Source organism: Balaenoptera physalus, assembly GCF_965194825.1.
Source record: "Balaenoptera physalus genome assembly, chromosome: 11".
NCBI lineage: Eukaryota > Metazoa > Chordata > Mammalia > Artiodactyla > Balaenopteridae > Balaenoptera > Balaenoptera physalus.
The window spans coordinates 97,110,879-97,132,303 of record NC_138896.1 but is presented as its reverse complement, the minus strand read 5'-3'; the positions used below and the strand labels follow the sequence as shown (position 1 = coordinate 97,132,303).

Below are 21,425 nucleotides of genomic sequence, written 5' to 3'. Positions count from 1 at the left end.
TACATAATACTGAGCAGAGTTTTGGTTTTGATTTAATACATATTGGTATTAAGAGGAAAATAGTAAAGTGGGGAGCTGACCTTCACACTGGTGTGTCCAAGATTTCCTTTATCTAGCAGGCTCAGTCAATTAAATTTCTAGGACAAACAAACTTGAGGATTCAAGCAATTGACTTCCAACCAAGGAAACCCTGTTTCCATTTATATACCATCATCCTAAACTCCACTCACTCATCAGTCATGGTAGTCACCACAAATGAGATCAAGAGGTGAAGTTAAATGTCTCCACGTAAGACATCAACAGTGCAAGAAAACCAACTCAAAGGACACATCTAAGCAATATGTCTTACTGTTGTTTTTAATGTAAAGAAAGCTGAAATGGGCCTTTTATCACCTCCCTGGGTAAATATAAAAATATAAATCTAAAAATTATATATGTGTGTGTATATATATATATACACACATATGTGTATACACACACATACATATACATATACACAGACACGGAGAAAGGAGGAAGAGAAAGAAACAGAAAGAGAGAACAGGACTGGAGGAGATATTAAATGTCTTCATAAGGCTGCACAAAATCAATTATAAAGTGCAAGTGAAGAATACAACAAATAAATACTTTTTAAATGGTCACTGAAAAATTTTGTAGACAATCTAACAGTATCCTGGTTTACTGCTATTACTGTAATTTTTTTTTAAAAGATCTTTAATACAATTTCAACTTTAGGATGGCATCCTCAAATCTGTTCAGTGTATGATTTCCAGCACTGGATAGGGTAGAAAAATTGGACCACTAAGGAAATGTTGAGGTTACGTTTATTTTTATTTTTCCTCCCAGTTTACTTAATCTATGAGAAGGCTTTACATCCTATATTGATATATTTAAAAAAATAACTTTCATTCCTGCCTGAGGATGCAGAGAGCTATCTGGTGTTAGGCACACACAGCTTCTCTAAAAAGACCTAACAGGGCACTCTGATAGGGCTCCATCTGTCCCCTGACACACACTTCAGCTCCTGCCTCAACTGCAACCCCATTGGTTTCCTGTGATTGGACCACACGATATTACAAAAGTGATGACTGGGAGTCCAATCACCCCCTCACCCTCACAAGAAGGAGGCCAGAATGACCAGGGTGGGAGTGCGATTAAAAGAACTAAAAGCTGTCTAAGTGTTTCTGATATTCTTAAAATACTCCCTCCAATAAATGAATGATCACACTTATATTGTGAATAATCTGAATCCAACTGCCTAGATGAGGGGCTCAAGTACACCTATGAGAAGATACTCAACCTCATTAATATTTAAATAAGAGTAGATTAAAACAATAATGAGATTTTTAAAAGCTAGCCTAGAAGTATTTGCATATACTTTTATTGGTAATATAAATTGATATGCACAAGAACGTTTACCAGAGTGTAGGTTTTAGCGCATTAATTGTGAAAGATAAACAAAATACACACCCACACATATATATATGTCTGTAAGAGATTTTCATACATCTTTTCAGTGGACTGGACCATTAGAATAATGAAAGTCAGTATATTTTGACAATGGAAATGTGCATGACGCACTGTTGAGTGGAAAAAAGTACATAATTCAAACTTCATTTACGTAAAATGAAAGAAGTAGTGAATATGGAAATTCATAAATAATATCTGGAGGATATTAATAATATTAACGATGGTCATGTTGAGGAGGTGAGATTGCAGATGATTTTATATTTTTCCTGTTTTGCTTGACATATCTACAATGAGCTTCATTACTTTTATAATCAGAAAAAAAGAAACCTGTTAAGTAGTTTTCATTCTGGGAAATGTTAAGGCCAAATCAAGAAAGTACTCATTAAAATTTATCATAGGATTATAACATTTTCATATTTTTCATGATAATAAAATTCTTTGATGATTACAAATTTAGGATCATACTTAAATACCGTTTTGCAACCTGTTAACCTGTTTTTTCTACTGAACATCTTGTGAACATGTTCCATATTTTCAAATATTCTTCAAAATATGGTTTTTAATGACTTTAGTATTCATTGTATAATACATTAGTTTTTAACTATTATTAGTTTTCTGATATGGAAAGTAATTACATGATATGATTCTGAATTACAGAGTTATTTATTGAAGAACAATAGAAGGTAAGGTGCTCAAGTTAAGGATAGTTGGCTCTTAGAGATTATTATATTATTATATTAAGTGAAATAAGCCAGACAGAGAAAGACAAATATCATATAGTATCACTTATATATGGAATCTTAAAAAAATTGATACAAATGAACTTATATACAAAACAGAAGTAGACCCACAGACATAGAAAACAAATTTATGGTTACCAAAGGGGAAAGTTGGCGGAGAGATAAATTAAGAGTTTGGATATACACACTACTATATACAAAACAGACAACCAACAAGGACCTACTGTATAGCATGGGGAACTATACTCAGTACTTTGTAATAATCTATAAGGGAAAATAATCTGAAATATATATAACTGAATCACTTTGCTATACACCTGAAACTAACACAACATTGTAAATCAACTATACTTCAATAAAAAAATACTTAGGCTCCAAAACACCATTTGCTGGGGATGGGACCCTACCAGGTGATTCTGCTGTAGATCATCTCATGTCCTGGCTCAGAGGCACTGATATAATCAGGATAGTCTAGGAAGAAAAAGTCTAAATTGACTATCTACTTGCGATTATACTCTTCTTTTCCTTAACAAGATTATCTAACCAATGATTTTTCTATTAAAATAATAATGGTGAACAATTACATACCACATTACTAATATTAACTCATTTCATCTTCATAATAATCCTTTGATGTAGGTGCTATTATTATCCCTATTTAACAAGAAACAGGCCAAAAGAGTTTATATACGGGGGTAAAGATAACACAGCAAGTAACTGCAGAGATAGAAACTGAACTCAGCACTATGGCTACAGATTCCATGTAATTACTTTCTTCAAAATTATGAGCAAATTCACAAAATATGAGGCTCATTCAAGAACATATACTTAGTTATCAGGGGATCCAAGATCAGAACTCAGGGGTAAATTCAGGATCTTTCCATCACATTCCACTCTGTTTCAGCAACAACAACAAAATTATCTGGTAAATGAGATTCAAGCAGAAGAGGAGGAAAGACACACTTACTTGTTCATATTTCTAGTGACTGCAAGTTCAGTATATAAACAGGTTGATTATATACAGACGTAAATAAAACATTTTGAAAAATGGTATGATTTTTTCCTACCATCTACATTCTTTTTGCTACCATATATCACCAAAAGCACATAGGTCCCCCAGTTCTAAGAAGTGGCCGAATTAATATTCAGCTTTCTATAAAGAAAATCAGAGTTGTTCAACCTCAGAAATAATTCTTTAAGACACAGCAGATACTTCAGCCTATAAACCTATGAGCTACTGATAGCCCACATATGTAACAATGGCTGGTTTGCATTTCAGGAGGCAGCTGGACTATGAGAAATTAGTAGAACACAAGGAACTGAGCCATGGTCTGTCCCTCCCAGGACCCACGAAAGAAATGTCATCATCCTGGGTAGTTCTAAGATCCATTTTCTGTCACAGTGCATAGTTCAGTCTTCCTCAAGCAAATCACATGGTTAATACCAGAAAGTGATCACAATGAACCATATTTGTGCCACTGTGTCAATCAGCATGGACACAGTGCCCATGAATATACCTCGCCAGCAGTCCTCCTAGAGCCATCTGTGAAACATCTTTGAAAATGGACTAAGTGGGGTCCTATAGGTCATTACAAGTACTCCTGTCCCATCCCCACACTTGAAGTCAAATGACATTTTTACACAGGGTGATCCCACATATTCCCTTACTTCTCTGTCCCCGAATGTATAGAAACTAGCCTCCCGCCACCACCACGACTACACACGCACGCACACACACACACTTTAAACCTGCTATGAAAAGAGGATCAGTAAGTAAACTGAGTTCAAAGCTCTACTACAAAACTATCTTTCCTTCCAAAAAAAGTCACTTAACTTCTTACAGTCTCCCTTTCATTATTTTGAAATAGAGAGTTAATGCTATAATCTATCCAGTCTCTTTTCTACCCCACAAGTCACAGGCTTAATGTAATCCATTACATCATAGACATAGGGTATACTTAACCAATTTCAGCACCCCACTGACCAAGGTATAATTCTTCAAGATTCTCATTTTATCATGATCTCCCTTTCCACTCTTAATTGGTTACTTAAGGCATTTCAAGTGGGTAACATCAAAATCCTCAAGTATTTACAGCCATCTAAACTGTTCCTTTGGTGTTTTTTCCAGAGATGAACTAAAATGGCACCATTTCCTGTTTGTCATTCTTAGCCTGGTGAGCTAATCAGTCCACAGCATCCAGCAAGACTTTGGCTCTGCGATTGTGAACAAAGTAGTGATTTAGAGATGCTGAAATGCACACTGTAGAATCGCCAAACTATGGAAATGCATCCCACAGAACATATCATTTCCAGAATATAAATGAATTAATCAGTAGGCTTGCCACCCACATGCCAAAAACATCTCTGATTAAATTTAATGTAGTGAGTTTGTGCAATCACCACCAAACTAACCATCGATTAAACAAAGGCCTCTGAGTGCTAATTCTTTTAATGTGCAGTTTACTTCTGCTCTTGTCTGAAGGGCATACCTTTGAAAACAATGCTAGTTTGGGGCACATATCTACATTTAGAATTCAGTCTGGGTTTATTTCTCAAGGCAGCCCAGCTCTGTTATAGGAAGGGCAACTAGTGCATCAGACATTTAGACAGATGCCTATTTAGTTAATCTGTCATAGTGGCACTAAGATTTCTCAACTACCTTGTGGATAGGTAGAGAAACCTGTTTATCGCAAAGTAATTAGTCACCTAATTTCCTCTCTGCGTGTATAAACAGGAGAGAACCAACTGCTTTTTATCCCAGAGATAAAAGTTAAAGGTTGAAATATACCTAAGATTCCTGCCTACTCTGTCCTACACATTTGAATTTCAGGCATAATGGTATTTGCCTGCCCATGGATGATAAAGGAGTAAGAGAACTGTAAAATATTATAAAGAGACTGAGATTTGTCAAGACTAGTTCTTTATTTTCCTCCCAGACAGATATAGCTAGATAGATTTAGATATATCACATATTAACTAGAATCTAATTTATATAACAAATCCACTTGCAGACTCCTGCTGTAATTTAACAATAGTTCAGACTGCATGTACTGTGTTCCTGGTATCCAACAGGTACCATATAAAAGAATCAAATTCCTGCTCTCAAAGTAGCTGAAAATTTAGTGGTAGTAAATGGGGAGTAATATTTCTGGACTGAAAATGTATCCCCTGGTAATTTATCAAAGACTGCCTCTAAAGTCCTGTGGAATCACACTCATGTAAATACTGAACATTCAAAAGTATATTTTTAAGAAACGAAATTGAGTTATTTGTAGCGAGGTGGATGGACCTAGAGTCTGTCCTACAGAGTGAAGTAAGTCAGAAAGAGAAAAACAAATACCGTACGCTAACACATATATATGGAATCTAAAAAAAATAAAATAAAATAAAATAAAAATGGTTCTGAAGAACCTAGGGGCTGGACAGGAATAAAGATGCAGACGCAGAGAATGGACTTGAGGACACGGGGAGGGGGAAGGGTAAGCTGGGACGAAGTGAGAGTGGCATGGACTTATATACACTACCAAATGTAAAATAGATAGCTAGTGGGAAGCAGCCGCATAGCACAGGGAGATCAGCTAGGTGCTTTGTGACCACCTGGAGGGGTGGGATAGGGAGGGTGGGAGAGAGATGCAAGAGGGAGGAGATATGGGGATATATGTATATGTATAGCTGATTCACTTTGTTATAAAGCAGAAACTAACACACCATTGTAAAGCAATTATACTCCAATAAAGATGTAAAAACAAAAAGTATATTTTTAGACTTAAAATAAAGGTGAGTGCTAAATATCTAATCTTAATCCATAATGAACATATAGGACTGCTGTCTCAAGTCAAAACACGATTTTTATGGCCCTATTTGGCCCTAAGAGGTCTGGCAAACATTCTCTTAGACTTACAGAACAGCCCTATCTGTATATCATGGAGCAACTATTTGAATGCATGTTTGACTTTGCACCAAATCTAGTATATTGAACACATAGGAAAATGTGTTCAGGCTAAAAATGTTTATGGCCCCTTCTCTCACAGCCCACATCTATCTCACGATCAATTCCTGTGGACCATACCTTCTAATGCTGCTACATATCCTGAATATGATCACTTCTCATCCCCTCCACTGCTAGAATCCTCGCCTGAGACTCAAAAAGTTCCAGAGGACAAGACAACAATATATAAATACATAAGGACTATTAATGTGTAAGATGGAAAGCCTTGGTCCTATGTGACTCCAGGTGGCAGAATCAAAATCAATAAAGTGGTATTTTTCAATGTACATAAGAAAATCTAATACTCTCCAAAAACCTAAGAGGTTACCTTAGGAAGCAATGGGTTTTTTCTCAAAGCTGTTGAGGAATGTATTAGAGAGGGATCAGCATGGTCAATTAAGAATGAGAAAGTAGGGAAAGGAGATAGATTAGAAAACAGTTCCAGCCAATCCCAAAATTCTATGCTTTCAAATTGTCACTTTCTCATTTAGTTCATGAGTCATAGATGAGATAGGATTGTCATGTATAACATACACGGCATGTTTATAATGGTGTAGAACCATGGAATAATATCCTATTAGAATTTGGGATGCAATTCAAATATTCCTTTCATTCCAAATGAATCTCTCCTGCTTTGATTTGTATACATCATTTCAGGATTTCACAAACCAGCTGTGAAATTGCTGATTTGTCTCCAGTATGAATTTCTTTGTTAGGAAAGAAAATGGCTCTTTGAAACAGTCCTCTTCCTATGAGAAGAGGAGATACTTCTGCTTCTTTTACAAACACATGCAGGTCAATTCAAAGGAAACCTACTTATTCCTAAATGGCTGTATCACCTCAGGAAATGGTTCTTTCAGTGGTTGTTATGCTTAATTTCTACACCACACAGTCATATTTGGCACAGGAGACAGAAAAGGAGGTGAATGGTATCTTTTAGACACAGGCAAAGTTCAGTCATCAGAAGCTCTTTACATCCCTGAAAGGGAAATTCCCCAAGCACCCTCTTTGTTTCTTTGAGACAGACAGATCCATGACAATAAATGCATTTAATTCTTAACTGACTTCCCTTTTAAAATTCTATAATAATAAGTGTATCACTCCACTGCTCGATTATATTTGAGGAACCATAAAAATAACTTTGGCAATTTCATCTTTGGTTTTAGTACGTGAGAGCCCATACTCTTTTGGTATCTAAAAACCCCAAGCCAAGCATATTGCTTGAGTGTGGTGGCAGCTGTTGCTACTACATATGACCTTCCCCTGCTGAGAACTCTCCAGCAATCCTCTGAGAAGTCTCCAATATTGTGACATTTCTAGGAAACTCAAAACAGCAATGCTGTTCTTTACCAATGAATCAGTTTGCATAGAAGGCATTACCTGTCCTTCAACAACAGAGCTCAATAAATGAAACATTTAATTAACCTGATCCCAGGACATTAAGGCTCCTTGTCTCAGGAGTATGAGAACCTCAATCACAGTTAACAGCCCTTATTTAAAAATCCTTCAAGAGGACCAAATCTCTACTATGGTCTCTAGATATCTCTACTATTTACCATCCTACTATGGTAGATTTTTCTTTTTTTTTTTTTTTTTAATTGGAAGAATCAGAAAGCTGTCAGAGCAAAAAATAACGAAAGCAGGTTTTAAGAGAACAAAATGAGTAGTGAAGAGAATTATTTTCTTATATTGCTATGTTTTAAAATTTAAGTCTGAACGTCATTTCCAAAGAGGAATCCACATCATGCCTTGATAAATGGTTGTATCACAGTTACCAGTTTGAGAAAAGCTCTAGTAATCTGACTACAGTACTTAGCACATAAGAGGTTCAATATAGTTATTGAAAGAATAAAGACTGATTGAGTACAATTGTTTTAAACTTTAAAAAATCAGTCTCCTTTTTAGTCATATTTCACATTAAAAATACTCTGTGTGTGCATCTTCAATGACTATTTATTCACTGCTCTGGTGTCGCAGTCAGTTAAGACTGATAACACAAAATTATTTTATTATACTAGTCCCTGTCTGCATGTAGTTCACAATCTACTCAGCAATATTCTCAAGTGGAGGATATATTAAAATTACTATTTTGTGGGGAAAATACTGCTGGTCTTCCTCCACAAGGCAGACATTTTAGCTCGGCACAGGGCCACAAGAAGAACTGTATCTTCCAGTCTTCTTTGAAGCTACACATGACCATATAACTAAGTGCTGATCCATGACACTAACCAGAGCAGTTGTATGGCAACTACTGGGAACTTCCCTTAAGAGAACATAATTGCTCCCTTTCTCTATTATGCTGTTTGGAATGTGCCTATGACACCAGAGCTCCATCCACAAAGATGGTGTCTGACAAAGCCTGGATCCCTAACACCCTGCAACACCGTGACTACTTTGGATTGCCTACTTTGACTTTTACTTGATAAGGAAAAATCGACTTTTATCTCATTTAAGTCTCTGCTATTACGGATCTTCTTTCTCTTGCTGCCAACTCTAACTCGACCTAACACTGTATGAAGAAATGTTATCTAAAGTTCTAATGGGTCTGATGGTATAGTTATCAGAAAAAGTTCTAAAAAAATGCATTTGAAAAATAAAATAAACATGGAACTGCAAAAGTATTTCACATCTTTGTATACCTCACTTTTGGAAACCTCAAAACTGCTCTGTGCAGGACAAGGACAGATGATAGAATTTTCATTTTAAATAGAAGAACATGGCACAAAGAGGTTATAAGACAAGTCCAAGCTAATAAAACCTGCTCTTCACTCAGGTGCCTAAATGGGTTGCTTGCCTCAGTCCAGCATGAGGATTTTCATTCCCTTACATAAAACCCCTCCATAAAATTGCAAAAATGTGTTTAAGTGGGCTCTGGTAGTGTTTTGTTAGTCAGAAAGTATGCTGCACAAAATGATTCTTTAAAAAAAATAGCTTTTATTTTCCTGAATTATATCATGCAGATGAAATTGCAAAGAAAGAAAAAATTATCTGGAAAAACTGGTCCAGTTGGGGATACACAGCTGAAAACAGATGAAACTTTTTTAGGTATCCCTTCTATATTTATATAGCCTGAGTTTTCAATAAATGGAAAGCATTGTACAGAAGGGTTAGAAATATATTTGCAATTTTCACATTAAAAGTAAAGGGAAACATACAGGGAATAACTAAATGGAAAACTCTGAATATTGCTGAGGGGAAAAAAATGCATTTTATCAGCTGGAGAAAGACCTGGGTAATAAGTAGAGACAATGTGATCTGTGAGGCAAGTTGCAAAAGGCACTCTATGGGAGAGGAAAAATAAAATGAAGATGACAGCATGTTTGGGACTTACTGGGCAAAAATAAAATCACTTTCAACATGCATCCCACACACAGACACTCAGGCAGATTTAGTTGATCAGTTCTGACAAAAACAAAAAACAGTACAAGTGGAAGATGTCTAGCTTCTCAAGGTACACAGTTCTGTCTGAAAATTAAACAACTAACTTCCACATCTGAGCAATACTCCACTGCCAGGCAAGAGCAATGAAGAGGGCTTGTCCTACACTGTTTGCTCTATCCCATATAATTTTTGAACTGATCCTCTGCAGCCTGGAATAGGTGGTGATGGTGCTCAAGCTTCTATCCCAGATGGTAAATGCAGCAAGTTACATTAAAATAAAAGAGCAGAAAATTCTTGATGGAGAAGATGCTCACATTCTTCCCTTGGACTGCTTTCTCAAAGCCCCACCACTAAAGCCTATAATATAATGTATGAATGGGTCATTTTAATAACATCTCATATATGAATATCAGCAGACTTGATAATAACAGTGTGAGCCATAACATGTTCATGCCATCTCAGAGGACTGGTAGATCCTTACTCTGAGTAGTAGACAAACGAACATGTAGACCTTTAAATTTAATTGGCACCTTCTATAATTTCAATTCAACAAAGCTAATATAGCATAAATGCTCTCACTCTGAATAATAACTTTGAGTCACTACATACCAGCGAATACCACAAATAGGAGTAATATGCAATAAACCATGTGGGAAAAAATTAGGGATTTTTTTTCCCATCTCCAAATGTGGTGTGCTCATTTATTTTGACAACTGCAATTTAGTTTTAATTATTCATCATATGGCGGTGAATGTGCTGCAGGATATTTCATAAAGTAATGAAAACTCAAATCTGTAATGGGAACTCCTGTTAAGAGGCAACATTATATTAAATACTTGCTTAGAATAATGCAAAAGCAAGGAATTTATAGCAGGCATAGGAGTGAGTGAGCTTTCACAAGGCAGTAACAGTAGGGGGTCAACTTTTGTCCTTAATACATCTGCACTGTTTTCTCTTACGCCTCCTTTTCTCACCCACCTCAGTGACATTTTATTGTTCTTAAAGCTCATCCTAATAACACCTTGAATTTAAAGAGTATTTCAAAATTTACAAAACATTTTCCCATTCATTATCTTAATTTAATCCACAGGTTCTCAACCAGGGGCAATTTTGCTTCCCCTGAGAGGTAAAAATTTTGTCATTGCCCAAAGACATCGTTGGTTGTCACAACTAGGAAGGTACTACTGGGTAGAAGCTACTGACAAACCTAACAAAACACGGGGCATCCTCCCACAAAGAACTGCGGGGCCCCAGATATCAGTATATGAGGCTGAGAAACCCTGATTTAATCCTACAGCTACATTGTATGGTAGAGTAAACGAACTGCTACCTCCAGTTGTGGATAAGAAACTGAGGCCCATCAGTCTTTAACATATATAAAAAAAAATTAACTACGGCCAAGTACCTTCCTTATATTTCCTAAAACATTACAAAAGTCCAGTGATCTGTAGAAATTATGGGAAAGCTTGGTGACGAAAACAAAAAAGCTTGAAAATAATAGAGCAAAGTTCCCGAAACCAAGGGACAAACAAAACAAAGAAGTATGGGAAAAAGGGAACTACCTGCAGGTGCCACAGTGCAACAGAGGGGAATGAAAACAAAATACCTAGATCTGGGTCCCAGGCCTGCCACTCACCCATCAGATGCAGACTTAACATTTTCAACTCCGAGCCTAGTGCCCAACTTGTAATATGATGATTACTCAATAAGAATACATATGCAAAGCTCCTTATAAAACATAACGTGCTGTCCAAGTGTTACTTATTATCATCAACATTAGAGACAAATTTCACTGTTCTCTCCTTGCTCCCTTATCATCTGGTTAGTGAAGCCCTGATTTGTGTTCACATACTGACTTAAAAAACTAGGCTTAGGTCCAAAAGCAAACACATGTCCAGATCCCATAAAGATATGGGGGGGGGGTGGCGGGGAAGGGGATGCATGCAGAAGAGAAGTTAAAAGAAAGGGGTCTGAAGTCAAAAAGTCTTAAATTCAGAGAGACTAAACAATCGCTAAATAATCAGCTAACTATTGCAATATAGCTTTGGGTGAATTATTTAACCTAAGTCTCCATTTCATCTGGATAATAGTATTTGTGCCTCATAAGGTTATAAGAACTTAATGAAATACAAGAAAAAGAACTGTGTCAGAGTATACAATGATTTGGATAATACTGGATATTCGTACTTGTGCCTCATTTGGATAATAGTACTTGTACCTCATAAGGTTATAAGAACTAAATGAAATACAAGAAAAAGAACTGTGTCAGAGTATACAATACCTGCTGTGATATTAACAACCATAGGGCATGATAGATATTAATAACAACCATCATGTGATATATCTGTATGTTTTTTTGAGAATCTCTCTTAGGCCCAGCAACACCCTGAGGATCTGCGAAGTAATGGTGGATGAAATGGACAAGGTCTCTGTCCTCATAAGCCCCACATTTCTTTTTGTTTGTTTGTTTGTTTGTTTGTTTGTTTTTAAACATAAGGTACTTGATCTTATACTGCTCTCTCATTAAAGGCATACTTTTTTTTTTTAGTTTTATTTTATTTTTGGCTGTGTTGGGTCTTCGTTTCTGTGTGAGGGCTTTCTCTAGTTGCGGCAAGCGGGGGCCACTCTTCATCGAAGCCCCACATTTCAATGGGGGACTTGAGCAAATCAATATATAATAAAAATAATAAAAAATAAAAAATTTTAAAGGTCAGGAAATAAGGTTAAGACATGAGATGCTAATTCAAAATATCTGTTAAGCCAAAGATTAGTTTCCAGAAATGATGTGAGAAACAGACTGTGTGAACAGAATTATTAAATATAGGATTTGTGATCCAGGATGTTCAAAGCCAATTATAGGATGGGTTGTGAGTTCACAAACATGAGCAAATAAAGTGCATCTAGCAGGAGGATATGATTAAAAAGGTAGGAAAACTCTCCCATTGTTTTCTTAAGCAGTATTTCATCCTAAAATAAAATATTTCATCTAACAACTATCTAGGCCTCCTTTTTACTTATCAGGAAGTATCTATCTAAATGCTTAATAAGACAAAAAAATTAAACAATATTTTTGCAATACTCAATGAAACCTCTTGAATCAGAATATCAGAAAGTAACAAGACATCTATCAGCTATGCAGATATAACTGAAAACATTAAATTAGTAAGAAATCTTGGCACATTATGGTCATACTGATTCCACTGAAGAGGAGATTAATAGTAGAAAGCTGTATTCTGCTTCAAGGAAATAATTCAATTAAATAAAAATTCGTGAGCAGAGCTTTTAGCAGTGAATTTATCAAAGGCTAGATAAAAGAAATTCTAGAATTAGGGCATAAATCATATGGCAGAATATTAGTTGTTTTGCTTTGTTACTAAAACGTAATATCACTTTTGAATTTCTGATCTCATTTCTCATAGACACCATAACATCAACCCCTATCAAAAACAAAAAATTTTTAAAGGAAATAAGGCTACTTCTTTCGGAAATAAAGTTACTGTTCATTCTAACGGGCGGAAAAATAAGGCAGCAGAAATGGAAGTAGTTTAAACACGTTTAAAAACACTGACAAATTCTTCAGTAGGTTTAGAATAATTACATAGCACAAAGTACACGGGAGATTTAGAATCTAGTCACCTTGATCAACTTCAATTAAAAGAAAACCAAGCTAATAATTCTAGACTCTAGGAATGCTCTTTGGATCTTAAATTATTTTTAAGGGCCTTTATATACTCCAAGCAATCGTGTAACACTAAATATGGTATTTTTTCTTTGTGCTTTGCATATATTATCTACTATGCTTTTGTGAATATAATAGTCTCTATAACAAAACAAATTAAAAATTAAATTGACTAGCTTAAAAGCAACTAAGAAAACAACACACCCTGGCAAGCAAAGAAGTAATAAATAATCTAAGATAATCTTTTTTCTGAGGTCTTTAGATATTAACAGTATTGATGACTTTAGAAAGAACCAAAAATGTTATCTGTGGAAGACCACTGAATCATCAAATACAATTATCAAGCCAATCTGTACTTAAAGGGATTCAGCATTTTTATCACCTTACTCAAGTATGTGAGTTAAGTTTCCTAGTGGATGGGCTTTTAATCATCAGCCATGTTAAATCTACAGTTTAACCCAGAAAAAGAAAACATATTTTATAAGAGCTAAAAGGTAAAATCAAAGTGATGTTCTATGATTTCATCATTATCACAAGCAATACTGTTTCACTTTCAATGAACGCCTTCCAACTTTTTTTCCTTTTTCTGGTTCATATGTATGGAACATAATCAATGGAAATGTAAGAAAGGTAAGGGAAGAGTAGAAGGTAGTTTTTATCTTTATTGATATATAAATATCGTGAAATGTATGGAAACATGTTTATGGAATACCATAATGTTATAAATTAATAAAACAATAATAAGGTCCCAAAGGTGATATACAAAAATGTAATAAATGTGACATAAACACTTAACTGTTTTGCTAAAGATTCATTTGGAAATAAGTCCATTTTATTTTCAACATGACTTACTGTATTAAGTTATAATCAAAAACCTTATCAAGAGTATTTTTACCATTCAACTACATTGGAGGGAAAAATAAATTCAATCATTTCATTAGCGACTGTTGGCTTTAATAAGTATAGTCCCTTCATTCATTAAGTCAGTATGTATCTAGTACCTATTATATGCCAAGCAATATTCCACCTCCTATAAATATGAATGTAGAGCGTGTGTAGAAATCATCACAGGTTACAATGCCATACATATTGAGATGATGTGAATTAGGTTAGGCCAATATAAAATCAAATCAGTGAAACAGTTTGATGTGCTCACTTTCCTAAGGGTTGGTTTTTATTACATAAAATATATTGGATAAAAATATATCAACTAGACAACTAGTTAAAATGGTAACACAGCCTCCTCTTATTATTATCTATGCTCCAGGGCACTGCTTCAAAGAAACTAAACCAACTTTATTTTTCCGTGGAATCCATGGTGCATACTATACAGAAAAATATGAAACCTGCCTCCACAATATATTACAAATCAAGAAAAATTAGTAGTACTAACTCAATTTTTTTAAATCGAACAGTATCTTTTTTTTGCCAACTTGTAACCCTAAGAGAAGAGACTACATAGTATTTTATAACTAGAGCTAAATTAAATAATAATTTATTTCCTGGCTATCCAAAAATTCCCTAATACAGAAATGGCAGTGGACCTATGAGGAAGTAGACGGAAGGGCAAATTCATTCTTTCAATTTATTACGAAAGTCCCCTTAATGACTTGATTACGCAAGGACATATTTCCTAAGGGACCATTAGTGATGTAGCCCTGAGAGCCCTATTTCCAAACTTGGACCTCTAAATATAAGTGAGAGTGGTCAGCATCAAATGGGAACACAAAAATCAGAAGAATTGAGCAAAATGAATCTAAATAGATATTCCTTCATTCATCTGATACCCCTTAACTTTGCTGTTACCATTAAAAAATACTTTGGGAACAGAATGTCACCGTATTTTATTAGCATTCCTGGAGCAAATATTTAATATCCTAGATGGCTATGCTCAACTTCCCAAATGTTAATTGATGTTATTACAAATTGCTTGTGGCATATTCAAGGTGTACCAGGAAATTAACGACAGAGCTTATAGGACAGAAAATGCATTTTAATAACTGGTCAGAAGGATCACTGTTCTCATTAGCTTCTTTTCTATGGTAAACAGTAAGACATTCTTATATGGAATTCTGAAAATATTTAGATAATGACACTCTGTAAACAGGTGACAAGGCAACGTTAGCATTGTAAGCAGAATTTCTCTTCCTCAGATTTATGTGTAATATTTACAAGTGCCATTACTAATTATTCTTTTAAAATAATTTCTTCTCTTCCTCTACTAACTAGAACAAGAACAAAATCAGTGAAAGTTTCTATTTTAAAGAATTATATTGACCACTGAGTATTATACTCTGGGTTTCCATGATCACTGTCTACTTGTGTCTTCATTTGGGACATGTTAAGAAGAACTGTAATAGTTTTGGGGGGATAACATTTAGTACGTTTTAAATATGGTTATGCAATCCAAAACCAAATGAACATGAAAAAAGAGGGATACAATGCAAATTATTTCACAAGCAAAGTTTCCAAAATAGCTTTGTTACCTTTATTTCCCACTATTATCATAGAATCACCTTTAATTACAGAGCTCTCAGACATCATAACCTCAGAAGTATATAATAATGAGAATAATTAATAAAAATTAACAATAATATTTCTCTGAAGAAGACAGAAATCTGTGACAGCCCCAAGATTCCTGCCCCTTGGTATATACCACTTTCGTAACCCTCTCCCTATTAATGATGGTATGAATATGATGAATTTCACTCCGTAGATTACACTACCTTATATGACTAAGGGGACTGGATTAAGGCTCCACATCAGTTGGCTTTGAGTTATTCCAAAGGGAGATTCTCTTGGAATCTTGACCTACAGAGGTAAGAACTTAAAAGGGACAGGCTCCCTTCTTAAAAGGAGAGACGTCAAGTAACAGAGATTGTCCTCTTGAATATGAAGAAGTAAGCTGCTGTGCTGTAGGTGCTTACAGAGAACATCACGTGGCAAGGACCAGAGGCAGCCTCTGGGCGCTGAGAACAGTCTTGACTGACAGAAAGCTACCAAGGGCAGGGGCCCAGACCTCAGTCTCACAGTTCCAACAAAATGGATGCTGCCAACAATCTTAGGACGTTTAGAAACAGTTATTTCCCTAATTCAGCCTCCAGATGAAGACACAGCCAGCTGATACTTCCATCTCAGCATTATGAAACCCTGAGCAGACAACCCAGCTAAACTAGGCTGGACTCCTGGCCCAGGGAATTTACAAGATAATTAATGTGGATTATTCTAAGCTTTTTTATCTGTGGTCATTTGTTACACAGCAATAAAAATATAATACAGATGGGCTATCATGTACTGATTATTTTCACAGACTTTGCAGGCATCGTGCGAAATCCTACATTGGGCTGGCCAAAAAGTTCGTTTGGGTTTTTCCACACAATGTTATAAAAAAACCCGAACAAACTTTTTGGCCAATCCAATATGTATTATCCCATTCAAGCCAAATTCATAAGTTAAACATTATTATCAACCCTATGCTACAGATGAAGTAAAAGTTTACAGGGTAAATATCTTGATTAAGGTCACACAGCTAATAGAGATGACAGTTGCAATTTTAACGCTCACCAACACTCCATTCTGCTCTCCCTGTGAGAAAGAGCACCGAGGCCACAGTCCTAAAACCTGGGTTCCAATCCCATTTTGCTATGAATTAGCCATGCCATTTAAAGGAAAACACTGATTCACCCTCCTCATCCCTGGTCTACTAATTAAAGACTAGTTCATCCTCCCAAGTCCTTTTAAATCTAAGATTCTCTCATGAAATTAAAAGCTTATATTCTTAACTGGCCACACAGAAATGAGTGTAGTTTTACGTAGAAAAGTTAAATTACAAGGGCCAGTGACGAGATACCTTATTTTGTCAAGAAGCCACCTTCTCTCTATGAGACTCAAAACCCACACTGAAAACATTTTAGGGCGATGTGCAAGTCCCTGGAAAGTGATGAGGAGATACTAAGAGACGGTTTATTTTAAATTCCATTTTGTCACACATCCCAGCGAAAGTAGACATAGGAATGATTCAAAGTCCCTCTTCAGGGATCTTGAAAAGAATAAAATCTAGAAGTGAGGCCCAGTAACAACACTCATTATATAGAGGATAAGGTCAAAGTATGTTTGCAGCTTTTTCAAAAGAAAATATCTATGGCAAGGAGTACTACGGTACTGTCCGTGGAAATCTAAACCACACTTTTGTGGGACAATTTTTCTCACCCTCTGACTTTCCGGTCTAAGATTTCTGTTTTCTTGATTTCCTTCCAACTCATTGGATCTCAATGTATGTTTTTCCACAACTCCCTTCTTCCCCCTCCATTCAACTTCTTGCCCAATCTAAGCTATTTCAAATGCTCTCCACACTTGTTCTTATCAACCTCAAATGTCTGAACTTGACCCAATGAGCTAGATCCTTTGCCCCAGCCTTACCAGTTCTACCACAAAAAATAAATGAGCCTGTCTTCTTCACCCATCTATCTGCTCGCTTTCATTAGCACTAACTGATCTGGGAAACAACATTTGTATTCATGAGATGCCATACAACTGGATTATTATCTCACTGCTGAGGTCTCAGCATGATTTGGACCACTCTGCAATAGACCATTTATGTGCAGTGTTCTCTGGATGTGATACCATAAGCTTGCTTCCAGTGATTCAACTTTCCATTTTTCATAGCACTTCTTTACCTCCTGCACAAAACTGTTCGTCAATCCCTCTAAATAGTGCTGGTAACAGCAGCTACCTGTATCTTGGTTATTTAAGGCCCTCTGCGATTTTTTAAGGTAGCTTATTTAAAACAGTAGATGATTCTATTTTCAGCAACTAATATTTTCAGTCCCATCAGAAAATCCCCCATGCATTAGGAGGGCTCACGGGAATACTTTCACCATCTGCATCTCCGCTTGTTCCACACATATCTCATTTCCCCATTACAACAAATCCTCCTCCTGAAATTTAGCTGGATTTCACCACATCCAGCCAACACAAATATCAACAGGCTACAAAATGCTATGTTATGGTGTCAGGAGAATACATGTTGTTCTGCCACTGTAACAAGCTTTTCCCTTTACATATCTACCAGGCAGCTATTCTCAGTGTTAACCTAAGAGAGTGCTCAAGCTTATCATCCAAACTTCCAGATATGATGAATGACCAAGGCAAAAAAACACATTTGTTAAGGAAGCAGCCCATATAAAGCTTGTAAAGCTTTGATTGATCATGTTTACCCAATGGATACAAATGTTATTGGCCTTTAAAGAAAACTGGGGTGGGGGCTATGTTTTGTTTTCCTGTCCTTTCTGAACATGGCTTTTTCGGACCAGCATCTGCTCAGGCTTACACAATGGAATGGTATGGAATAGTGGTTAGCAGTGATTTTGTATAAATAAAATTGATTCCTTTTTTCTAGAATGTGTGAAAGTGGTCTACCTACAAGTAAGGAAATGTTCCATTTCCTTTTCAGGGCTCTTTGTTGCCTGTATTATTTGGGTATATACAAACTAAAACAATTTGTGTTAATAAACCAAAATTCTTGAGTTTGGCTCTGGAGCCAAATATTAACTAGCTTTCTAAATCATCTTTAGCACCCTATTTAGCCCCCTCTGTGCCTACAATAAAAATTCATCCAGCTAATCATTCAACAATTATTAATTGTGTGCCTATTATGGGGCAGAAAATTTTACAGGCGCTCAGTTTATAGCACTAAACAGTTTAGTCTCTGCCCTGATGCCACTTACATCCTAGGAAAGAGACAATAAATAAATAAACACCTCAGGGGGTGAAAAGTACTATGTAGCAATGAGAACAAACAGAGGAGGTACAGACACTCTTCTAGAGATGATGAGCCAGAAGGCCTCTCTGACGAGAAAATATTTGAGCAGAAATCCAAAGAAGTAAGGGGCCCAGCCATGCAGATATCTGGGGGGAAGATCAATCCAAAAAGAGCAGACAAGTGTATAAGCCGTGAGGAACTTGAAGAGAACATTGAATATTAATGTGTGTCAACACTCTTGCAAGACTTTAGTAAGGCATGTTATTATCTTCAAAGTACCACACTGTCTGCCACTTCTCTGTCTAGATTTGGGTTGCTATTTGTTCCCCAAATATAACTCACAATGGAGGACACTGTAAAGCCCAGAATAACTGCTGTCACTCAACTAATATGTACAGAACAACTCATTATCATTTGCCCCATAGCTCAGTTTTAGAGCCATTTTATCATAGAGAATACAGTCCTTAGCAATTTCCCATTTAATCAAAAAGATACCTAATATGACAAGAAATCCCCAATCCGGATTACAACATCAGCCAAAGAGAAAAACAGCCATTTCCCCTGCAAAACTGATTTCAAAACTATCATCATCCATCATCATCATCATCAATCACAAGAGGCAGCTGCTTTGGCAGCATTACTTTAAGTCCGTATTTAACGAGATGACAGCTTAACCTTCTCAGGGGAGCAGAGTAATCCCTCCTTACAACCCCAACCGAGTACAGAGAAGCAGATTTGCTCCAATGCAGAAACTGGCTTTCACCTGATTTCATAAACACGCAATGGCATCTGATGATTTAATAGGTACTTAGATTTTTCTTTTGAACATTCAACATTCTATCAGGGCTCGTGAGGCCTGTGTAACTCAAAGATTACTGCAGTCACTGCATCGGCAAGAACTTATCAACAGAATCGACTGCGCACGATGGCCAGGGAGAAAGCTATCCACGCAAATGTACCTCCCAGAGCCAAGAAGAGACACTTGCCTAAATACATAGCAGAACACAATGTGCATGTGCTTCACACATGACAGACATTTCTTTCCCCATTCTATGCTTGTATTTAACTGATCTCCTCCTCTCACTGTTCACATCCATGCCCCAAAGCTTTTCATAGCTCTGCGTATATATTTATACTACTTACTCAGCCTGCAAGGACCATCACCAACAGCTCTATATGTTCACATCCCAGCCATAGTCACTGAGGAAATTTCATCACCAAGCCCTTCCATAAAACTATTCCTGGAATCCCAGAGAGAAGTAATTTTGGCCTTCTCTGAATTTCCCATCAGGCTTCATTCTATACCTCTTTTAGGAACTCATCTTGTATTCTCCCTGATAGTAGAGTCATTTGCTTGTATCTATCATCTTGTTTTTCCTATTAATGAAAAAAAATTATTTATGGGCAATTATAATAGCAGTGTATCTTTTTACTTACTAAAATAGTCTTTCCCTATTACAGTGTTACAGAGGTAGGTGGTAAATTAACAAATGCTATATATCCCAATTATGTTGCACCTTCAAACAAATATCCTCAGTTAAAAATGTGCCTTCCGGGCTTCCCTGGTGGCGCAGTGGTTGAGAATCTGCCTGCCAATGCAGGGGACACGGGTTCGAGCCCTGGTGTGGGAAGATCCCACATGCCACGGAGCAACTGGGCCCGTGAGCCACAACTACTGAGCCTGCGCGTCTGGAGCCTGTGCTCCACAACAAGAGAGGCCGCAATAGCGAGAGGCCCGCGCACCGCGATGAAGAGTGGCCCCCGCTTGCCACAACTAGAGAAAGCCCTCGCACAGAAACGAAGACCCAACACAGCCATAAATAAATAAAATTAAAAAAAAAAAAAGTGCCTTCCATCATTTCCATCATAGCTAAGTGCCAGAATCAAAGTAAGTATCTATGAAAGCTACTTAAAGAAAATGTCAAAAACAGCAGTTCCATTATGCAAAAGAAATTTTTTAAATATAATGCCAAAAAAGTCTCCGTATTAAAAGTTTCCTTTCAGAATAAGAGGCATTAGGAATTTTTTTTCATTATGATTCCCACAACAGCTAGCACACTGCCTTGATGACAATTTGTTGAATGAATAAGTAAATGATTGCATGATTATGCGCACATTACTGTAGCTCAGACACAGAATGTCAAAATTTCAGGGAGGGGAGACGGCTGAAGGAGGAGCATGCCCAAGATAAGCAGGGAGTACAGGTTGAATTATAGGAAAAATGGAAAGGAAATAGATCAATACTGTTGTTAAACAGCATCTTAATAGAGAATATGAGGTTAAGAATCGTATCTATACCTGGGGAAAATAACTAGCATTACTGACAATCATTAGCATCCAGGAAGGTGTTCATCTAGGGGATGGGACAGTGTAAGAACGTGAGAGTGTGGGCGAAAGAAAGCACCC

At 36.5% G+C, this 21,425-nt stretch overlaps 1 protein-coding gene across 4 annotated transcripts in view; it reads right to left on the bottom strand.

Moving 5' to 3' along the window:
- Nucleotides 1-21,425, bottom strand: part of CNTN4 (contactin 4) — a 928,656-nt gene that overhangs the window by 751,520 nt on the left and 155,711 nt on the right. The window contains exon 3 of one of the 4 annotated variants that reach the window (XM_082412132.1): nucleotides 20,325-20,396. The exons of the other annotated variants lie outside the window; for them this stretch is intronic. The gene's annotated coding sequence lies outside the window, so the exon portion shown is untranslated. The remainder of the gene's footprint in view (nucleotides 1-20,324; nucleotides 20,397-21,425) is intronic. 4 annotated transcript variants of the gene reach the window in all.